At 45.7% G+C, this 23,183-nt stretch overlaps 1 protein-coding gene across 2 annotated transcripts in view; it reads left to right on the top strand.

Annotated features, from left to right (window-relative positions):
* The window catches only part of LOC147421296 (FAD/NAD(P)-binding oxidoreductase family protein), a 60,572-nt gene extending 37,655 nt beyond the window's left edge, over window positions 1-22,917 (top strand). Inside the window, exon 2 of one of the 2 annotated variants that reach the window (XM_086505162.1) lies at window positions 22,243-22,917. The gene's annotated coding sequence lies outside the window, so the exon portion shown is untranslated. Of the gene's footprint in view, window positions 1-22,017; window positions 22,185-22,242 lie in introns of those variants that run through there. The other variant, XM_086505160.1, reaches the window with a different exon arrangement.
* Window positions 22,918-23,183: the final 266 nt, after the last annotated feature.

Raw genomic sequence — 23,183 nt, 5'->3', positions numbered from 1 at the left:
GTGTGTGTGAGAGAGAGAGAGAGAGAGAGAGAGAGAGAGAAAGCTTTTGTGGTGGGATCCCACCCCTAAATTAAGATTTTTTATTTTTTTTAGCTTTTCCTATTTGACAGGCTTAACTCGTAGCTCTTATGTCGTCATTCACTTCACCCGCCAGAAAAATCTTTCCTAAGCTTCGTTGGCCTAGCCTACACACTTGCATCATCCAGTGGCTATCGCCTTGGCTCATTAGCTTGCTACAAATTTTCGGCATTGCCTGCTATCAACTTTTCTTCAATCGGCTGATATGTGCTTTACCCAGGAGCGCAATTGATTTCCAGTGCTTGCAGTTTATTCAAGCTAATGCTGCAGCCACCTCCCCTTCGTACATATTGTTTGGTTGGCTCAGGATCCCTGCAATCCTCTGCTACTACTGGTGTCGCTCAGCCAGTCCATGCCCTTCTTCGCCCGTTGCAGTGCCCTTTGCTACTGCAACACAACCTCGAACATCACCTGGAAGGGGCACCTCGTGCTCTTGACCCCACCAAACGCGGCACCCTGAGGCAGCTTGCCATCATCCACTACCATTTACCCCTTCTGCAAGCCCGAAATCACCCTCATGCGTGCTAACTCTGTAGCAGTTCATCATCTTGCAGTGTTGCACAATCGACAGACCTCATCAACGACCTTTGCCGTACTTTGTTGGCCTAATAGCTTTCCGCGTCAGCACTATAGCCTAAACATTAAATCAAATCGCAATTGATTTCTAGTGCTTGCACTTTGTAGCAGGGCTACCGTGGCCTATATCTTACACGGGCATGGGAGGAGATGGGATCTACGGTGGGATGATTGAACACTGTAGATCTCGGGCTTTCGTGGACAATGTAAACTCGGGAACAATGTAAACTCGGGTACCCGAGTTTACTTCGCCCCTCTCCCCGCCCCCAAGAATTGAACCCACAACCTAGGGTTTGAGGGTCATGTGGCCTATCCACCACGCCCGCTCATGTCACTGTGGAATGTACACGTTTTCACGGAGTTTTGACGTGCAAAAATATCGGGGCAGACAAAAGTAAACTCGGGTATTTTTCTAAACTCGGGTACCCGAGTTTACAAAAATACCCGAGTTTACTTTTGCGACAAGATCTACGACGCGTGCCTAATGTCGGGGACCAAAAATGATGGGAGCCTTTGATCCCATCTCCCATGTCCGTGTTAGATATAGCTGAGGCAGGGCTACAGTGTCACTTCATAGCACAAGCAGACAGTTGGACAGTTAGTGACAGTTGGTCTGGTTCACACTGGACGGACCCTCTGGGTTGGGGGGTGACACGTGGCAGGGTACCGACGGTGGTCTAGTGGACATCGTGGCCAGGTCACCACCACCACTCAGTTTGGAGATAGACTTAGCTGACTGGACATTTATAAGCCATTGGTGGCTCTTTATGGTTGTACATATGAGTAGTCATTTTTGGGCTAGTTGTATTATCTTTTACGTAGACGTCTAGAGTGAGTCGATACACATAGCACGTCTTCACCATCCCTGCACATCTGAGCCTCGACACCCCCATTGTACCTATGAGTCCTGGGCTGGAGCTGAGTGTGCTGCCACGCCAGAGTCTGTATCAGTCTTTGAGATAGTCAAGTCATATGTTCTGGTCTGCTGTTGTGTCTTTGTGAGCTCTGTTGATGTCTATTGTTTCCCTTCTATTTAGTCTGTTTGAGTGAGATTGTCACGCACATTGCACTGAGGACCACCCACTGTAGAGAGCACGACACATTATCCTCGCTACAAGTGCTCTCATTTTGGCGATCACGGTGGGACCTCAACTGAAATCTCACTCTGTGAGGTGCATCTTGAAGCTAGTTGGGTCTATCTAGCTTCGCTTACCTTGCGTAGCTTAGCCAACCTGGTCCAACTGTTCTCTCGCCCTAGTCCACCTATTCTCTTGCCCTGGTCTAACCTGTCCTCGTCCCTGGTCTAGACCTCCTCGACCCTGGTCTAGTCCTCCTTGTCCCTGGTCTAGCCTAGTCTACACTACAAGAGGTTGTGTGCTCTTGTGACGCTGTTAGCGACGGAAATACATTGGGTTTTTATAACCCCCGGCGTCGCTAAAACCGTCGCTACGAGCGTCGCTACGAGAGCGTCGCTATAGGCGTCGCTATATGCGTCGCTATCAGCGTCGCTATATAGCGACGCATATAGCGACGCCTATAGCGACGCTCTCACAGAAGACTATAGCGACGCTCATAGCGACGCTACAGAGCCATAAATAGCGACGCTTATAGCGACGCCCGAGAGAATATTTTTTTGGTGGCAGGGCATTGAATGCCCTGCCACCCATCAACCATATTGTACTTGATTCACTTTTTAAAAAAAGTGCAAAGGTAGATAAGAGACCCAAAATAGTCACCCACAAGACGCATTGTTTGCAAAATTGACAATTGTACACATCATAGGCAAAATGAATTGATTGGCAAATGTAATAATGACAATTGTACAACATCATGGGCATAAAGAATTTATTGGCAAAATGAATTGCGGTGACAAATGTAATAATATACATGGTTCAAAAAGACGTATAAAATCCGTCTCATGATACATAAGCTATGAGAAACCCTAAACTAATGCTATCTAGCTACGGCTAAACTGACGTCGTCTAGTCAGACGTCTCATCGCGTCCAAGCGGCGTATCTGTCGGATTCTGCAAAAAAAGACAATAAGACAGTTTTCAGTAAATATAAACATATAACGACATTTATAAAACAATACAAAAAATAAAAAAGAGTAAACCCTAATACTAACCATGCCGCCGCGAGAACTGAGAATGTCCATTAGGGCGTTTAAGCCCTTCCTGCCTGCGTACTCGCGCTCGTACGGTGTGGGATCACGTCCTGTCATCGACCACTGTCAAAACATACAAAGATTTCATTATGTTAGAACTAAAAAACTCATAAACCCTAAACTATCGAACATGCATAAAGAGCAATGTGAAAAGACTTACAAAATCGGCCTCAAATGATGCCCATCCACCGCTCCCCAAGTGGTGCGAGCTCCCTGCCTCTACTCGCGCTCTGGCTGCATCCTTTTGTTGCTTCCACTTGTCGAGATTCTCGCGCGCTGCTTTCTTCGCATTCTTCCAATCTTCTTTGGCCAGCCAATCTGGCCTGTTCCACCCATTCTTGATTGCTTTTTGCACTTCGGAACGCTTGTGTTTGCAGTATTCGCGCATTCGAATCTTCATCAGGTCTTCATTGAAGCGCTGATCCCGTGTTGGAACGGGAAACTCATCATGAAGTATGCTGATGACTCTGTTTTTTAAATCACTTGGTACTTCACTCCATTTGTTTAGTATATAGTGTCTAAACAGCTGAGAGCAAAGACCACGCATGCGCGAGATCACCTTCTTGCCGTCATCATCCATGATGATGCAGCCGCTGATGTCGACGGAGTAAGGCAAGCCCTCTGGCCGGTGACGCGTGAACCTGGGTGTCCCGGCAGGGGTCTCTAGCGGCGTGTCGATGGGGGTACGGACGTCAGGTGTCTCCACCGGCGTCTGGGCCCCGAAGCGAGGAGTGTCGAGTGGGGTGGCTCCTGGCGGAGTAGGTAGAGGTGTGTAGCTTCTAGGAACAGTCAGCCGTGCAAAACCTGGCGTAGACGGCGATGCTGTGGCTGGTGTGGGGGCGGGCAAAGAAGGGGAGGGTAAAGAGCCTCGTCGAACACGAGGCGGTGTGGAGGCATCGGTGGCGGAATCCCCACAACAACCGCCACCACCACCACTAGAGCGCCGGTGTCTAGACGAGTGTGACGCTCGTCTCGTCAACGCCGAAGCTTTGGAGCGCGCCGAATGCTCCGAAAGAGAGGGAGATGCGGATGGTGTAGGAACGCGCGATGATGCGCCAGAGCGATGACGCTCCACGTACCACTGTCTCTGCTGCGGTGACAAAGAAGAAAGAAACTCCTCATCATCCATACCTGCATTAAACACACAAATATTTAAACTTAATATTGAATGAATAGAGTAGACAATGACGCAAAGACCATTAAATACAATGACGTAATGACGCATATAAATACAATGACGCACTGAATCGAGTGATAGAAGAGGCAAGTCGAAAAATCAGAATTTTCAATCAAAAGATGTGAGCGCGAGTCTAAAAGAGCGTTATACACCATGGAAGGTACTTAGAGAGCCAGAGCTTTTACAACACGGAGGAAAATTGTTCAAATACAATATTTGTGGCTTTAAGAGATCTCTCTCTCATCCTCGCATAACTCAGCATAACTTCCTATATCTATATAGAGCTCTCCGTTTAAACACATATCCTCTGTTTCATTTTGTAGCTCCTCTGCATGCACCCCATATAGAGTAGTAGCATCTTGATGCTCGTCTGGCACCACCGCAGCGGCTTCTGATTGAGCATCTTCTCTAATCTCCTCCATTGATGTCGTTGTGATTGGCACATGGTAGCCTTCATACGTCCTTGCACTACGAGGGGCTACCTCTATGACGTACCACCAGTTTGATGTAGACTTTGTAGGATGAAATACTACCTGCTAGAGCCACATAACTTACATGAGAGCTTTCAAGCACATAACTTGTAAAAGGGGGATGTTAACTATTTATATACTTACTTGTTCACAATGCTCGGGTAGTACGAAAGTGTCTCTTAGGTCAGTCCATTTCTTAGTAGAATCCACCTCAAGAAAACCAGACTCTCCTCTACGCACAGTAGCGTTGCGACCCTCCATGATTATCTTGAACCATTGCACGTCGAATAAGTCGACAAAAAATCCTCTGTAATCGATCCTCAAAATCTCTTGCAGCGTGCCGAAGTAAGTGAGTTCCGCCACCACAGGATCTGCATCAGAGGAACGTCGTCGACTAGACTGTTCAAATTTTGCCATGATTCCACAATCTTGAGTAAAACGCTTTTTGTCGATTCGTTCCACCCTAAACGTACCTGACACATTTTATGCCAATCGTGTGACTTCAAACCGGTAAGCTTTCCTTCTTTAGTAAAACACGTTCGGAGCGAGTGCATTACGCCAGTGGGGGTCCGCAAAGATCGAATGGCCTCTTTTACTTTGCGTTCCTTGGCTCCTGTGAAAATCCATGGTGCTTTAGGGAGTTTTATCGATCCATCAGACGCTGTTTGCGGCCAATATTGCTCCATACGATCCACATTTCTAAGGTCAACTCTGGCTCCCAAAGTATCTTTCTTGCCGGTCAAATGGTCCCATAGTAGATTACCCACATTCTTGAATATGTGCATTGGATCGAGCAAGTGATTGATCACGAGTCGGGGCCAGTATGGTAACTCTTACCATAGAGATAGTCTCTTCATCCCTGGAGGCAATCCGTCATCGCACATCTCCTTTTGCTCTAACCATGCTTGTGCACCCATCCTTGGTGGCTCTCTTCCCAAAAAGCCGTCGCGTAACACATGATTCTCTGGAAGATACGCTTGATGACCTTCGTAGATTTGCTTCTTCAGTGAGGGCGCCCTACGTGCATTCAGTCTAGGTCCACATGTGACACATGCTCTGTATCCGCTTGTTTGAAGCCCTGCATGTATACACATGATAATAGATCAACTATGGGAAAAAACAAGATTTACAGTGTTTGAGTGAGGAGTGTCATATAACGACATTTATAAAACAATACAAAAAATAGAAAAGAGTAAACCCTAATAATAACCATGCCGCCGCGATAACTGAGAATGTCCATCAGGGCGTTTAAGCCCTTCCTGCCTTCGTACTCGCGCTCGTACGGTGTGGGATCACGTCCTGTCATCGACCACTGTCAAAACATACAAAGATTTCATTATGTTAGAATTAAAAAACTTATAAACCCTAAACTATCGAACATAAAGAGCAATGCGAACACTTTTACAAAATCGGCCTCAAATGATGCCCATCCACCGCTCCCCAAGTGGTGCGAGCTCCCTGCCTCTACTCGCGCTCTGGCTGCATCCTTTTGTTGCTTCCACTTGTCGGGATTCTCGCGCGCTGCTTTCTTCGCATTCTTCCAATCTTCTTTGGCCAGCCAATCTGGCCTCTTTCACCCATGCTTGATTGCTTTTTGCACTTCGGAACGCTTGTGTTTGTAGTATTCGCGCATTCGAATCTTCATCAGGTCTTCATTGAAGCGCTGATCCCGTGTTGGAACGGGAAACTCATCATGAAGTATGCTGATGACTCTGTCTTTTAAATCACTTGGTACTTCACTCCATTTGTTTAGTATGTAGTGTCTAAACAGCTGAGAGCAAAGACCACGCATGCGCGAGATCACCTTCTTGCCGTCATCATCTATGATGATGCCGCCGCTGAAGTCGACGGAGGAAGGCAAGCCCTCTGGCCGGTGACGCGTGAACCTGGGTGTCCCGGTAGGGGTCTCTAGCGGCGTGTCGATGGGGGTACGGACGTCAGGTGTCTCCACCAGCGTCTGGGCCCCGAAGCGAGGAGTATCGAGTGGGATGGCTCCTGGCGGAGTAGGTAGAGGTGTGTAGCTGCTAGGAACAGTCAGCCGCGCAAAACCTGGCGTAGATGGCGATGTTGTGGCTGGTGTGGGGGCGGGCAAAGAAGGGGAGGGTAAAGAGCCTCGTCGAAAATGAGGCGTGTGGAGGCATCGGTGGCGGAATCCCCACAACAACCGCCATAGCCACCACTAGAGTGCCGGTGTCTAGACGAGTGTGAAGATCGTCTCGTCGACACCGAAGCTTCGGAGCGCGCCGAATGCTCCGAAAGAGATGGGGATAGCGCCAGAGCAATGACGCTCCACGTACCACTATCTCTGATGCGGTGACAAAGAAGAAAGAAACTCCTCATCATCCATACCTGCATTAAACACACGAATATTTAAACTTAATATTGAATGAATAGAGTAGACAATGACGCAAAGACCATTAAATACAATGACGTAATGACTCATATAAATACAATGACGCAATGAATTGAGTGATAGAAGAGGCAAGTCGAAAACTCAGAATTTTCAATCAAAAGATGTGAGCGCGAGTAGAAAAGAGCGTTATACACCATGGAAGGTACTTAGAGAGCCAGAGCTTTTACAACACGGAGCAAAATTGTTCAAATACAATATTTGTGGCTTTAAGAGATCTCTCTCTCATCCTCGCATAACTCAGCATAACTTCCTATATCTATATAGAGCTCTCCGTTTAAACACATATCCTCTGTTTCATTTTGTAGCTCCTCTGTATGCACCCCATATAGAGTAGTAGCATCTTGATGCTCGTCTGGCACCACCGCAGCGGCTTCTCATTGAGCATCTTCTCTGATCTCCTCCATTGATGCCGTTGTGATTGGCACATGGTAGCCTTCATATGTCCTTGCACTACAAGGGGCTACCTCTATGACGTACCACCAGTTTGATGTAGACTTTGTAGAATGAAATATAACCTGCCAAAGCCAAATAACTTACATGAGAGCTTTCAAGCACATAACTTGTAAAAGGGGGATGTTAACTATTTACATACTTACTTGTTCACAATGCTCGGGTAGTACGAAAGTGTCTCTTAGGTCAGTCCATTTCTTAGTAGAATCCACCTCAAGAAAACCAGACTCTCCTCTACGCACAGTAGCGTTGCGACCCTCCATGATTATCTTGAACCATTGCACGTCGAACAAGTCGACAAAAAATCCTCTATAATCGATCCTCAAAATCTCTTGTAGCGTGCCGAAGTAAGTGAGTTCCGCCACCACAGGATCTGCATCAGAGGAACGTCGTCGACTAGACTGTTCAAATTTTGCCATGATTCCACAATCTTGAGTAAAACGCTTTTTGTCGATCCGTTCCACCCTAAAATGTCGACCTTTACACCATGCTGCTGTGTATGACTTATACTACAACGAACAAAGATTATGAGTGGCCGTTCAAACGTTTAGAAATAAAGTCACTAGCTAGTCGTACATTGCATTTTTACCTTGGTCGCGCAACCCCAAGAGTACTCCCACTCTTCCTCAGTCACTTCGTCACCGCATTGTTGTGTGCTTTTCAATTGGTTGTGCAACCATCTTAAGCTCATGAATGTTGGTAGGCTCTCCAGACCCGTCGGATAGTGCATCGGTGGTCGTCTTCCCCGTCTCCATTCGATTCGTGCCCTTTGTCGCTCTTGCTTTGCATCCTCATATTGTGAAATCCACTTTTGCATCACTGGATTGTGAAGCATGCAAAATCGGTTGATTTTAGCCTCTAGATCTTCCGTCATCTTCTTCTCAACACCGAGATTGCACATGACAATCCCAAATATGCGCTCATCATCTATGGTTCGCCATAGCGTGTCCCGGGCTTTATCAAATCCGTCTAGCCACTCTCCAATGTACACTAGGGACTCTGATACCAACCAACCTTCTGCCATGCTACCCTCCGGACGTGCCTTTTGACGCACATATCCCTTAAGCGTTTTTATGAAACGTTCTAAGAAGAACATCCATCTGGAATGAACTGTGCCAGCTATTTCCACCTCATCAACTATGTGAACAAGAAGATGCACCTGAATGGTTAGCATGGTAGTAGGAAAATGTTTCTCAAACATGCACACAAGCTCCGCAGCATTTTGTTTGGCGAATGGTATGGAGACTACGTTGATCTCCTTTTGTGAGATCCATTGCACCGGCTTTGCAAGTTTGTAGATTGTGTTACGGATGTCGAGAGACAAACATCCCTCAATGGCAACCGGTAAAATAAACTGTAAAGTATGTGCAGCAATGATATTAAAGTCCACATTTTACGCCAATCATGTGACTTCAAACCGGTAAGCTTTCCTTCTTTAGTAAAACACGTTTGGAGCGAGTGCATTACACCAGTGGGGGTCCGCAAAGATCGAATGGTCTCTTTTACTTTGTGTTCTTGGGCTCCTGTGAAAATCCATGGTGCTTTAGGGAGTTTTATCGATCCATCAGACGCTGTTTGCGGCCAATATTGCTCCATACGATCCACATTTCTAAGGTCAACTCTGGCTCCCAAAGTATCTTTCTTGCCGGTCAGATGGTCCCATAGTAGATTACCCACATTCTTGAATATGTGCATTGGATCGAGCAAGTGATTGATCATGAGTCGAGGCCAGTATGGTAACTCGTACCATAGAGATAGTCTCTTCATCCCTGGAGGCAATCCGTCATCGCACATCTCCTTCTGCTCTAACCATGCTTGTGCAGACATCCTTGGTGGCTCTCTTCCCAAAAAGCCATCGCGTAACACATGATTCTCTAGAAGATACGCTTGATGACCTTCGTAGATTTGCTTCTTCAGTGAGGGCGCCCTACGTGCATTCAGTCTAGGTCCACATGTGACACATGCTCTGTATCCGCTTGTTTGAAGCCTTGCATGTATACACATGATAATAGATCAACTATGGGAAAAAACAAGATTTACAGTGTAGCTCTTCCAATAGTGGACGAAGATACACATCCATATTCTCCACTTTATATCGCCCTGGCACAATCATGCTTAGCCATAGGTGCCCCTTCTTCGTAGTCAATCACGGGGGAATGTTATAGTTGACGATGACAATGGGCCATACACTGTAAGATGTTGATCTTTGACCAAATGGATTTACGCCATCCATAGCCAGGCCTAAGCGCAAATTTCGAGCTTCCCTGGCAAAATCCGACCATGTTCCATCTATAAGTTTCCAGGCTGCGCAATCTGCAGGAATTCGTAGCACACCATCCGAAGATTTATTCTCCTCATGCCATGATGCTAGGGCGGCCATGGACTTACATTCGAAGAAATGCTTGATGCGAGGAAGCAGAGGAAAATGTCGCAAAACCTTTTGTGGAATTTTTGTCCCGTGGAGATCTACTCGATATCTTTCAAAATCAGATTTCGGACACTTCTCCATGTCTATGTATTCCCCTCTGAAAAGAATGCAGTCATTAGGACAAGCGTGGATAGAATTGTAATCCATCCCCAAGTTTCGCAAAATCTTTCTTACTTAATCTCGGGAATCTGGCATCACATTGTCAGCTGGTAGTATGTGCTCTTTAAGCAATCTACACAACATAAAAATACGATACAGTCGTGTAAAAATCTATCAGATCATTATACATTTAGAGTTTTATTAAAGTAAACTAATTGTAATAGATCACCTGAAAAGCGTTGTGACGCTAGTGTCACTCCATCCAAACTTTGCCTGCATGTTGAGAAGAACCAGGAGTGCTTTCAATCTAGACATATGTGCTCCATTATACAATGGCGTATTGGCTTCACTTTTCATATCATCATAGATAAGCCTTTTTGAATCCATGATCGTCTCGATCATTTCATCAATCTCGGGCTCAAACATTGCCTCGTTGGGAATGTGCTCTGCATGATCATCCCCCGAGCTGTCAGAGGCTACATCTTGTGGCCTCACATATGCTGCTTGACCAAAGCGCCTGCGAACACGTCTATTGGGTTGCAAGATTGCTGCTTGTTGGCCAGCGTCAGAGTCCGACGAGTTATAATTGGCAACAACTCGATCTATAATAGATGGATCGAACTCTCCAAATTTGCGAGCGTGCTGCACAAAAACACGTCTTGTCCGTCGCACAGCATGCTTGCATTGATTACAAGGACATAAGACCCTCGTTGAGAGATAGGTGTTTCGGTTGGACGGTCCCACATCCTCGTCGCTACTCATAATGAGGATAAAAATCTTATAACCTGGACAACAAATTTAATATTCTATTGGCATTCTTCGTCTTATCTCTCTCTCTCTCTCTCTCTCTCTCTCTCTCTCTCTCTCTCTCTCTCTCTCTCTCTCTCTCACACATTCTCTAGTCATGTACAATCCCTGCACACCTCGGTCTAGAGGTGCACGGAGATCAGAACCACCGGGTTATAATCTCGTCTTTATTGGTCAATACCTATATTTGTGGGTACAAGAAATCTACACACCCACGTCTACATGATACTGCATGTAGTGGACAAAACCCCTTTGCCTCTTCTCTAGCTGTAGCACTTCACAGCATCTTAACATCTTTTCACAGTAGATCTTTTCACTGTTCGTCTAACTCTAAACCCTAAACCGTAAGTAATTCTTGCGTGGACTCGATCTAACGTAAATAAGCGTAAATCTAAATAAACGTAAATCTAACTAAAAATAAACCTAAATCTAATTTAACGTAAGTCTACATCTAACTTAATCTTTAACGTCTTTTGGGATAGTTTCCTACGACGTTAAAACTCTCTTCTTCTTGTGTGTGTGTGTGTGTGGGTAAACCTAAGTCTAATCTAATATAACATAAATCTAAATCTAACGTAAATTATGTTATATTAAAAACAAAGAACTAAACTAACAGGGATTATAAGAACCTTAAAACTGATTTAACACATAATTTTTCACATAACTCGGCAAGAGTTGGCATTCGCATCACTAAAGATGTGAGAGTTAACTTCCGGCGGTGACGCTGCCTCATCTCCATCCACATCTGACGACAGCAATTGGCCCTTTGGACCGTTCTTGCTCTTGTTACTAACTTTGAAGTTGCTGTTGAATGACTAGAGGTTGTCTAGATGGTCATTGTCGGGGATGTAGTGACTCTTGCCGCCCAGAAGATCCACCTTCTTCCCTATCTTCTGAAGACATTTCACCAGTACTTTTGGATCGACGGAGCCCACCATGAGTGAAGGCAGCAATACCCTATATTGCATTGAGGGCTTTCTTCACGTGCTTCATGCAGGCATCGCAGTCTATGGAGACCTAAATCTAGTCTAATATAACGTAAATCTAAATCTAGCGTAAATAAACGTAAATCTAACTAAAAATAAACCTAAATCTAACCTAATTTAACTTAAATAAACCTAAATCTAATTTAACTTAAGTCTACATCTAACCTAATCTTTAACGTCTTTTAGGATAGTTTCCTACGACGTTATAACTCTCTTCTTCTTGTGTGTGTGCGCGTGTGTGGATGTGTGTGCCAATAAAAAGAGATAAATGGTATAACCTTTCTATCACCCATGCCAAGTATGATAGATTGGTTATGCCATTTCCCTCTTGAATAATAGGTCTTGAGTTCAACTCCTCGTCGGCTAGATCTTTAAGTCTTTTAATTTTAATTAGTTTCCTACGACGTTAAATTAGTTTCTCTCTCTTTCTCTCTCAATGTGTGTGCGTTTTTTTGTTTATGCATGTTTTCTCTCTCTTTTCCTCTCTCAATGTGTGCGTTTTTTTTTAATGCATGTTCTCTCTCTCTTTTCCTCTCTCAATGTGTGCGTTTTTTGTTTATGCATGCTCTCTCTCTCTCTCTTTTCCTCTCTCAATGTGTGTGTGCATTCTTTGTTTATGTATGTGTGTGTGCGTTTTTGTTTATGTTTGTACTCTTTCTCTCTCTCTCCTTCTCTCTCTCTCTCTCTCTCTCTCTCTCAAAAACACTATGTGTGTGTGTGTGTGTGAGAGAGAGAGAGAGAGGGAGAGAGAAAGAGGGGAAGGGAACATGAGAGTGAGGAGAGGGAAGGAGCATACCTGTCTCTCCCTCCTCTCCTCGTGTGTGTGTGTGTGTGTGTGTGTGTGTGTGTGTGTGTGTGGAGAAGAAAGAGAGAGAGAGAGAGAGAGAGAGAGAGAGAGAGAGAGGGAGAGCGTTACCTGCTCCTTGCTTGAGGGCGCCGAAAAACTCAGATTTGAGATCTGAGTTTTTGGGCGCTCTCTATTATTTTTTTTAGCCCAGCCGGCTTCGCTATGAGCGTCGCAAATTTACTTGTAAATTTGCGACGCTCATAGCGACGCCGGGATTATTTTTTTTTGAGCGTCGCTAATATGAATAGCCTCTTGTAGTGCTATACCTCCACATATATCACCCATTACTTCATCTAGTTCCATATCTTCCAGATCACCTTCTCCAGTAAAGCTTTCTCCTATTCTGCTACAGCAGGCTACTGAGCAACAGGCTCAGCAAGGGGCCATGGAGCCATTGGCTAGCGTTTTGACTAAGGTAAACATCAAGTTCCCTACATTCAAAGGACTCTCTTTAGAAGATGCTGATGACCATGCAAGGAAGATTGTATCTCTCTGTAGGGGTCGTGGTCTTAACAGGGAAGATGCTTATTTGGTACTCTTTCCATCCACCTTGGATGGCTTAGCAGACAAATGGTACAGCCAGTTTGCAGAGAACCATTTTGCAACCTATGCAGCCTTAAGGCAACAGTTCTGTGCAACTTTCAGGCCCGGTGACTACCAGGAGAAGGTATTGGATGAGTTAGCCAACATGGTTCTCCAGCAAGAGGAGACTTTTGTAGAGCTTATAACTAAGACCAAGTCTCTGGTTGCCGAGCTTCCTCAGCAACCCGGTGAATTCATGGTTAAGAAGTGGGTGGAGAAGGCGCTTCCCAAAACTTCTCAACAAAAACTCCTAGAGAGTGTCGGACCCCGACGCCACTTTGGAGGAGTTCATCGCGGCTGCTACTATGATAGAGGGGGCTAGGAAGATGTTCAACAACTCCCCTCACATAGAGACCCCCTCTGTGTTTTCGGAAAGTCCTGTTGATCCATTGACTTCTTTACGTAGAGAACTTGAAGCCCTAAAACTACAATGCGCTCTTCAAGAGGAGAAAAGTATCTCTCTTCGCCAGGAGAAACCCCACATCTTGAGGCTTTGGATTAAATCAAGAGAGAGCTAGAAGAGCTTCGGTCTCAACAGGAGACTAAGGCTATGGTATGGTGCAGCTCGTGTCGCTCTCCACGACATCCTCCACAGGACTATCCCCTTAGAGCTTATTGCCACTTCTACAAGAAGTCTGGGCATGAAGACAAGGATTGCTATTATATCAAGGGATTACGGCAGATACAACAAAGTCTAGGTCCTTCTCTCCAACAAGGGATTACACGTGCATCAAACCTGGTGTCACCATATAGCCATCAGAACCCGATGCCACCTCTCCTAACAACACCTCCTATGCAAGGTATGCACAACAACTTTACATCCCCCAGCTTTTATCATGCTAGTACTCCTTCATTTCCCCAAAGCTTCTACACGTCAACATCCGGTCCAATGCAGCAAGGATCGAGACCACCTCGCCCCTCAAATAGGCCAATTTTGTGCTACAGGTGCGGGGAGTATGGACACTATCACAGTAAATGTCCCTTACCAAAAGGGTCTCCTCCTTGCCGACATTGCCCTGAAGCTAAGGATCATTATAGTAAGGATTGCCCAAAACAACGAGCGTCCACATCTGCAAGCACAAACCAGAACCAGCAGGAGTTTACATTTCCAAAGCTTAACCTCATCACAGTAAGCTCCATTCGACAGGCACAGCCTTCCACTCTTGTAGTTGCCTGTCAAGAAGGGTTGAAGCAAGTGGAAGAGCCGGCTGGGGTGCTCACACGGGCATAGAGAGCTGCTCTTGGCCTCAATCTCCCTGGTGGTCTAATCTTTCCATCTCCTATCACACAAATGAGTCAAACTCTAGTAGTAGCTGACAAACCAGTAGGTAGTGTCAAGAGCCAACCTACCTCGCTTCTATCAGATATTGATGGTGCTTTTATCGAAGCAGTAGAGGACTTGAAGAAGCTTAAGATACCAGAGCAAGCGCTAATCAAAGGAAACAAGCCCACAGCAGAGTCTATCTTGAAAAACACTTTTCAGCAAGTGTCACTGTACGACATGCTTCGACTTGATGCAAATTTTAGAAGTGACACCCTTTCCATCATCCAGTCTCTGTACTCTGGTGCAGGGCCTAGTGTCGGGCACCTACCTGTGCAGCCCTTGGAGTCCTACATGATTTCATATCCAGCTGCTCCCCTCATCGACTACAAAAGTCCTTATCTCACTGTGTCTATTCTTGGGCATCAATTCTTAGGCGTCATAGTGGATGGTGGCTCTGGGATCAATCTGATGCCAGAATTTACTATGTTGGCCTTAGGTCTGCAGCCTACCCGCCCTGCTCTATTCAATGTTACATTGGCAGACCAGAGGATAGTCTACCCTGTGGGCATAGTAGAGAAGGTGCCTCTGATGATACAAGACTTCACATTTAGCTTGGATTTTGTGGTGGTCAGTCTTCCTCAGGTGGAGGGAGGATTTCCTTTGGTAATTGGTAGACCATGGCTGGGGCAGACTAAGGCACTTCATGATTGGGGCAACAACGCCATGTGGATACATACTCCTGGCTCCCCCATGCAACTAATTCGGCTCGAAGGAGGTATGGATCCAGTGGTTCATCACAGCTCATTGTCAGTACAGTTCAATCCCGACCCTGAGCAGCCCATCCCACCTTACGGGTCTGACGAAGACCTGCTGCAGTGGTTGGAAGCTACCGCCTCGATGCCATGCTATGTGGTCTCTATTCAAAACTCACATGTACCGGTAACACTCTCTCTTCCAACTCCTCAGGCGGACAGAGATGTCAAAAGTCCTACACTAGACAGTAGTCCTACAGCAGACAGTGGGCCAGTCCAAGAGGTACGTGGGTCAGCCCCAAATTCTCATGATTCAGATGATCCTCCTATGGAATCCCTCGGCCTCAGGGAACCTATCACACATCACCAAAGGGGGAAAAAATCTCCTCTGCATGAACTCGCCAATGATTTCCCCCTTCCTCTAACATCTCCCAGGTTGGATGCCCCGCCCACTCAACAACACTCTGTTATGTCTGTGTCTGAAGATTTACCCTTCGATGAGCTTCTACCAGGATGGTTACAAGAAGAGTATGCGGAGTTTCCAATCGATCAAACTCCAGCACATGATGTCTCGAAGCTCCAAGAGGCAGCTCATTTTTCAACTTTTGAAGTACCCTCCACAGTTACACCTCCTGACCCTGTCAAAAAAGTCAACCTAGGCGACCCTGACAACCCTCAGCATGTCCTCTTAGCAGCTTGGTTATGGGAGCATCCCGCATTACTTGACCAGGTAGTTTCTTTTATTCACTCGTTTAAGGATGTTTTTGCTTGTTCCTACAAGGATTTGGAAGGGATCCCACCAGAATTGGGTCTCCACACAATCCCTCCGGTTGAAGGGGCTAAGCCTGTCAGAGGCCGAGCTTATAAGCTCAACCCGAAGTATGCAGAGGCTATAAAGTCAGAGCTCGAAAAAATGCAAGAGGCAGGGATCATTGTACCTGTGGAGCACTCTAAGTGGTTATCACCCATGGTGATAGCGCCTAAGAAGCAGTCCAATAAAATTCGGGTGTGTGTAGATTACCGCGCGCTGAATAAGGTAACTATTCTAGATGGTTTTCCCACACCTTTCACTGAGCGTGTGCTTGAAGATGTAGCAGGGCATGTTTTGTACAGTTTCATGGATGGGTTTAGTGGATACAATCCCTTGGGCATCCATCTAGGTGATCAGCTTAAAACGGATTTTGTGACTCCCTGGGGTATTTTTATCTACACTAGAATTTCTTTTGGGTTGAAAAATGCTCCACCTTCTTTCAATCGAGAGGTATATCTCATCTTTTGTCCTCTGCTTACGGATCATCTTTGCATCTTCATGGACGATTTTTCGACCTTCTCAGGTGCTCAATGTTCAACCCCAGTTGAAAATCTAGAGGAACACCTTGCTCAGCTCTCTGCTGTCTTCCTCAGGTGCAGAGAGGCACGGCTAAAACTCAATCCTAACAAATTTCACTTTTTGGTCACTGAGGGCACACTTCTAGGCCATGTGGTGTCTGCCAAAGGTTTAGCACCTGACCCAGAGAAGATAGTGGCAATCTTGAAGTTACCACCTCCCATCAACCCAAAAGGTTTACAGAGCTTTGTAGGCCACACAGGATATCATCGTAGGTTCATACGAATGTATGCACAGGTGGCTCAACCATTGACCCAACTCACTAGTGCTACAGGGTGCCCTTTAAATGGTCAAAACCTGAGACTAAAGCATTTGAATACCTCAAAAAGCGCCTCACTGAAGCACCTATTTTAGTGGCTCCAGAATGGTCTCTTCCTTTTCATGTGCATACGGATGCCAGTCAGCTGGCTGTGGGGGCTGTGTTGACTTAGCCTAGTAAAGAGTACAACCTATATCTCCCTGTTCACTATGCAAGTCGCCTACTCACCAAAGCAAAGCGCAACTACATCACCACAGAAAGGGAAGGTTTGGCTATGGTGTATTCTTTACAAAAGTTTCGTCATTACTTGTTAGGGGTTCACTTCACTATCATCACAGATCATCATGTGCTATGCTATCTTCTGAATAAACCCCAAGTTGCAGGAAGAGTCAGGAGGTGGCTACTGATTTCCAGGAGTTCGACTTAGAAGTAGTCCTTAGTCCAAGCAAGCAGCACGTCATGGCCGACCATCTCTCTTGCATACACTCAGGTGAGCCCGAAACTGGAGTTGATGATGATTTTCCTGATAGTCATCTCTTTAAGGTCGACACGACCCCAGAATGGTATGGAGATGTGTTACATCTTCTTTCTACTGGCCTATATCCTGAGAATGCTTCTCCCTTGAAAAAAAGAAGACTCTTGCTGAAGTCTAGACCTTTCTCCTTGATTGGTGGACAGCTCTATAAATCGGGGCCAGATGGTGTGCTGCGGAGGTGCGTCTCCCCTCATGAGGTAGACCACATTCCAGAGGATGCACACAGTGGTCCTATAGGTGGCCACTATCCCGGTTACATCACGGCACAAAAAATCTTACAGACGGGCTTGTGGTGGCCCTATATATTTTGAGATGCTATTGCTCATGTCAAGATTTGTGATGTCTGCCAGCGATGTGCGCCTAAGCCTAGCAAGCAATCAAATTGCCCTCTACAGGTATCTATGGCGTGGTTGCCCTTTGAGAGATGGGGTTTGGACTTTGTTGGTCCAATTACTCCATCTGCTCAACACGGCAATCATAAGTATCTCTTGATAGCAACAGATTATGCAACAAAATGGGCCAAAGTGGTGGCTACCATCGACTACACTGCCGCCACTGTCGCAAAATTTTTGTATGAAAATATTTTTTGCAGGTTCAGGTGTCCTCTAGAAGTCAGTAGTGATCGAGGTAGTCATTTTGTCAACGACTTGATCTCCACTCTCCTCATGAATTACAAGATTTTTCATCGCAAATCTTGCTCTTACTATCCTAGAGCAAATGGGCAGGCTGAAAGCACTAACAAAGTGCTAATTGCGCTTCTCAAGAAAGCTTGTCATCTACATCCAACCTCCTGGGCTCAGGCTATCCTCGGCACAGTTTGGGCTTATCGCATCTCCTTTAAGGCAACCACTAACTACACACCATTCCAGCTAGCTTTTGGCTTAGAGGCAATTGCACCATATGAGTTCAACTCAGGTTCAACAAGAGTGGGAAGCGTTCGTGTCACAGCTGGGAGTGCTTCAGCAAACCTCTCTCGTCTCTCAATGTTAGAAGAAAGCAGGAGATTAGCTTCACATTCTCTCCAAGCCGAGCAGATTCGTCGCAAAGCGTGGCGTGATCGCCATCTCCGAAGGCCGAAAATAATGCAGGGCTCCCTGGTGCTACTCTATCAAGCTAAGTATCTGAAGAAAGCTAAGAAGTTGATCCCAGCCTGGCAAGGGCACTTCAGGGTATAGGAGATTTTGCCACAGGGGACTGTCCAGTTAGTCACTTTGGAAGGCGTTCCTTTGCCACTGGTAAATGGCTCCAGAATCAAGTGCTATTACTCCTCTAAGTAAACGGTCTGCAACTATTCCGCCATCTGTAGGTTCTATGTCCCATCTCTCTCCTCCCCACTATCTTTCCATCAGAATGGGTGTTCTGTTACTGTCTCAGTTTCTGTCTCCTCCCCACTATCTTTCCACCAGAATGGGTGTTCTGTTACTGTCTCAGTTTTTGCTATGTCTGTAAGTTTCCGCCTTTCCTCTAAGGTATCTTTTCTCCACTAAGTCTTGGTAATTGGGTATTGTCTTGAACTTCTTCAGTCCAATCCCTCCTCCTCTAATTGTTTCTATCCTCAGTGTTATTTGCCGTTAAGTACTAAGGTCTTTCCAGGTAAGATTCTAGTCAGGAGTCTCCAAAGGTCGTGGTTTTGTTGAGTTTGAACAAGTGGAATTTGCTTAGATGGCGATTGAGAAAGTGAACGATATGTAATAAAGGACTTGATGAGGCTCACAATTCAATAATGTCTACGTAAAGAATATGGCAGATTTTATGTCAGAAAGCCTTTGGTCCCATTAGCAACAGAAAACCTTTGGTCCCATTAGCAGTGCAGCTCTTATTCTAGATCCAAGAAGGGGCCATTAGAGCTTCTGTACTTTTGTGCTCCAAAACTTGCTACGAGTAAAAATTGCTTGTGAGCCTTAATCTCCTAATAGCCTTCTTTTCTCTAAGCTTCAACAACCAACAGATATAATTCTCCCAATCTGAATCTGCAAGCAGAAACTTGTCTTCCTTCTCTTTGTATCTGCCCACTGCGTCCTTATCTTCCCGGTGTATCTGCCCAGTGAGATTCTCACCCCTACTCTCTGCCTCGACCCTATCCCTCTACCCAACCTCTTGCCCCTACAACCTACCCAACCCCTCGTCCCTACTCTCCCTCACCCCTCGCGGCCCTACCCTAACCACCCCCTCGCCCCTACCCTCTAATCTCTCCCTCGCCCATACCCTATATCCTCGCCCCTACCCTCCCCCTTACACCCCCTCGCCTTACTTCCCTCGCCCCTACCCTCCTATTCTAGCCCCTACCCTCCCCTTACTCCCCTCGCCCCTACCCTACCCCAACCCCTCGCCTCACCCCTACCCACCCTCTCTACCCTCGCCCATACCCACTCTCTAAGACCCTCACCCCTACTCTCCCTCACCACCCCCTCGCCCCTACCCTCTACCCTCCCCCTTACACCCCCTCGCCCCTACCCCACCCCAACCCCCTCGAAGTTACTCCACTCGCCCATACCCTACCCAAACCCCTCGTCCTCACCAATCCCCTCGCCCACCCTACTCTTCCTGCATCCATCCGCCTACTCCTCACCAATCCCCTCACCCACCCTCCTCTTCCTGCATCCGTCCGCCTGCTCATCGCTTTTTTGAAAGTGCCGCCTACTCGTCTTCCTGCTTAATCATCGCTTTTTTAAAGTGCATCCTCCTACGTAATCAAGATTTTCCAAGTACAGCTTTTTGGGAATTTTTTTTTTCAAGTACAGCGCTACATCTCTGAATCTGGGAGTTCCAGAGTTCACCCTGCACATTGGCCAGGCCAGACAGCTAGCTTTACCATGGCTCGTACAAGCAAACAAGTTAGGAAGAAGAAAGATCTCTCTCCATAGAGGCCAACTGAAACATCCCAAAGTTCTGCAGACGAAGAGGATGTGGATACCTCCAACCATGGCCTCACCGATGTGTCCTCCATTGATCACAGTGATGAGAATTACAAGGCGTCCGACTCAGGAAGAGGAAGAGGAAGATGATGAACAATAAGATGCTGTGAAAAACCAAAAGAAGAGGAAAGCCATCATGCAGGTACTGAGTCATCAAATTCCTCGGCCTCCTTATTCCAAACCCAAACCAAGTTCACTTTGAACTTCCATCTGTAGCAGCAGCCTCATTCGTCTCTTCGAGAAGTCTTATCAAAAGACCAACTACATACGCTAGGTCTGCTAGCATTAGCAGACACCGATCTGCCTTCTGATATTCCCATGGATATGGTGCATGCAGTTCTCAAGTTTTTTCCCAAAGTCAGAGGACACCCACTGACTGTGACACGCATTGGTAACGCTTTGGGGATGACAACCTTTCCTGCAGTAAAACCGGCTACGAGAACCTATTCACAACTTTCGAAAGATGCGACAATTGAGGCATGCAAAGAGCTACTTAGTACGAGTCATGCTGACTATGCAAGGAATAAAAAGCTATGGGCCATTTTCAAGTACTACTTTTTGGTCAGAGATCCTAAAGTCAGCAAGGGCAAGGGCAAGGGCAAGGGCAGATGTGACGTTCCTACTATATTCTCGCATTGCAAAGGCCTATACTGCCTCATCCACACCATCCCGTGTGGCTTTCATCAAATTCTATTTACCTCTTTACAGCGGCGAGAAAAAAGATTCAAAGCTCAGGTGCAATCTGTGCAATCTAGCTTTCAATGCTTTGCAGCTCCCATGTTGGCCTAGGTCATTAATATACCTGTTATTCCTACGGAGGTGGATGCGGATATGCGGCGTAAAAGCTCTAAGGCAAAAGGGAAAGATATTGAACACACAATGGATCTCCCTGGGAAGCCAAAGAAAAAGAGGGCAAAGGTAGTGAAGAACACAGTAGAATATTTAGTATCCTTGCCAGTTTCGGTCAAGATCCCCGCAATCCTCTGCTACTAGTGTCGCTCAGTGAGTCCATGCCCTTCTTCGCCCACTGTTGCAGTGCCCTTTGCTACTGCAAAGCAACCTCGAACATCACCTTGAAGGGGCACCTCGTGCTCTCGACCACACCAAACGCCACACCCTGAGGCAGCTTGCCATCATCCACTGCCATTTACCCCTTCTGCAAGCCCGAAGTCACCCTCATGCGCGCTAACTCTGTCTTGCAGTTCATCATCTTGCAGTGTTGCACAATCAACAGACCTCATCAACGACCTTTGCTCTACTTTGTTGGCATAAGAGCTTTCCATGTCAGCACTATATCCATTAAATCAAATTTTTTCTTTAACTTAAGAGCCATTTCTCACCCATGGTAGCACTCGAAAGTTAAGCTTTAGCACGCCATCTTGCAACACTTTCCCTCAAAGGCTTTTAGGCCTCCAAACCTCTATCTCGGCCTTGTCCCACAAGCTTCACGCTCCTCCAAAGCCAAAAAACTAGCACACCACTTTTGGAAAGGCACAAAACCAAGCTATGTATGTAAAACTAGTGCACCACTTCGACATCACAATTGATCTGTACGTGTATAATTATGATTTTGCATGTGTACCCACTTTTGTCAAAGGACTAGACACTGCCGGTCTGAAACCGGTAAGACCTTCATCATGTGCTATAAATATGTGCACCCATGACATATATATTATGCCTACATAGGCATCAATCACTTGTGATGCACTACATGTGACTAGGATAAGAACATCAATAAATGAACAACAAAAATCATCAATGAGCACCACTAGTATAATGTATGTGTATTGCACCCCATTCACCATGGAGATTGCATCTTTGTCAGAACGGACCGACAACATAAATAAAGAAGATCAACATCAACATGTAAATGATGAATAAAACGTCGACACATGACAAAGCTCACAACCTGAAGAGGAAGGGATAGCAGTTGGGGGACATTCTTTAACATATTCAATATCATTTCAAAGTCCTTTTGCATAGTATAAATAATTTGAGGTCTTTTTCCCACGTGGTTTTTCCCTCTATTGTACCAACAACATGAATAAAGAAGATCAGCATCAACATGTAAATGATGAATAAAGCGGCGACACATGACGAAGCTCACAACATCAAGAGGAAGGGATAGCAGTTGGGGGACATTCTTCAACATATTCAAAATCATTTCAAAGTCCTTTTGCATAGTATAAATAATTTGAGGGCTTTTTCCCACGTGGTTTTTCCCTTTACTGTACATATATGTGCAGTTATCTTCCTTTGTATTTCACATTCTGCATTGGATCAAAACATCAAAAACAATAGCTTTGGATCAAAACATCAACAACAACAAGCATCAAAATGTGGCAACAAACAAGAAATGACAAGTGCTGAGCATTCTCTCAATTGTACCTTAGCCTCTATTTGTGTCAAGGACGGCTTGTGTATGCTTACCCCTAATATTTTGTATGCCTATACCCTTTGTGTCTAGGGGAGACAGATTTGTGTTCAAGGGGAGGCTTGTGAATTGTTTGTCTCACCCTAGTGTGTTTTGAAGGGAGGATTGTGTGAGTGATATGCAACCAAAACCCACATAGGGGAGGATTGTTGGGATGCAAGCTTTTGTTGCATCTCTTGTATGAACAAACTCTTCAACCTAGAAAAGTGTCATGTGTCAATAACCCATGTGAAGAACCCCTTACAAACCATGTCTAAAGAAAAGCCACTTATGTTTGTGCATAGGCACCCACATATTGTGCTCATGTGTCAAAAGGATGTCTCTTTTATATAGGCTTATATAGAGGCACATTTTGGTGAATTAATGTAAGTCTATCATTTGCAAATTATACTCTATATTGTATTGTGCAATAGTTTCTCTCTCAAGATCTACACTAACCTCTCCAAGCATGTCATTAGCATGAATGGCACACTAACCTATCCACCTTAACCTAGCACATAATCTATCATTTGGACGACATATACATTCTTTCCTGCGACACTTACATATCTACCTTA

This window comes from Adiantum capillus-veneris, chromosome 28, assembly GCF_014529385.1.
Source record: "Adiantum capillus-veneris isolate H3 chromosome 28, ASM1452938v2, whole genome shotgun sequence".
NCBI classification, from domain to species: domain Eukaryota; kingdom Viridiplantae; phylum Streptophyta; class Polypodiopsida; order Polypodiales; family Pteridaceae; genus Adiantum; species Adiantum capillus-veneris.
The sequence above is the reverse complement of the archived record's forward strand: the minus strand, read 5'-3'. Positions and strand labels throughout refer to the sequence as shown.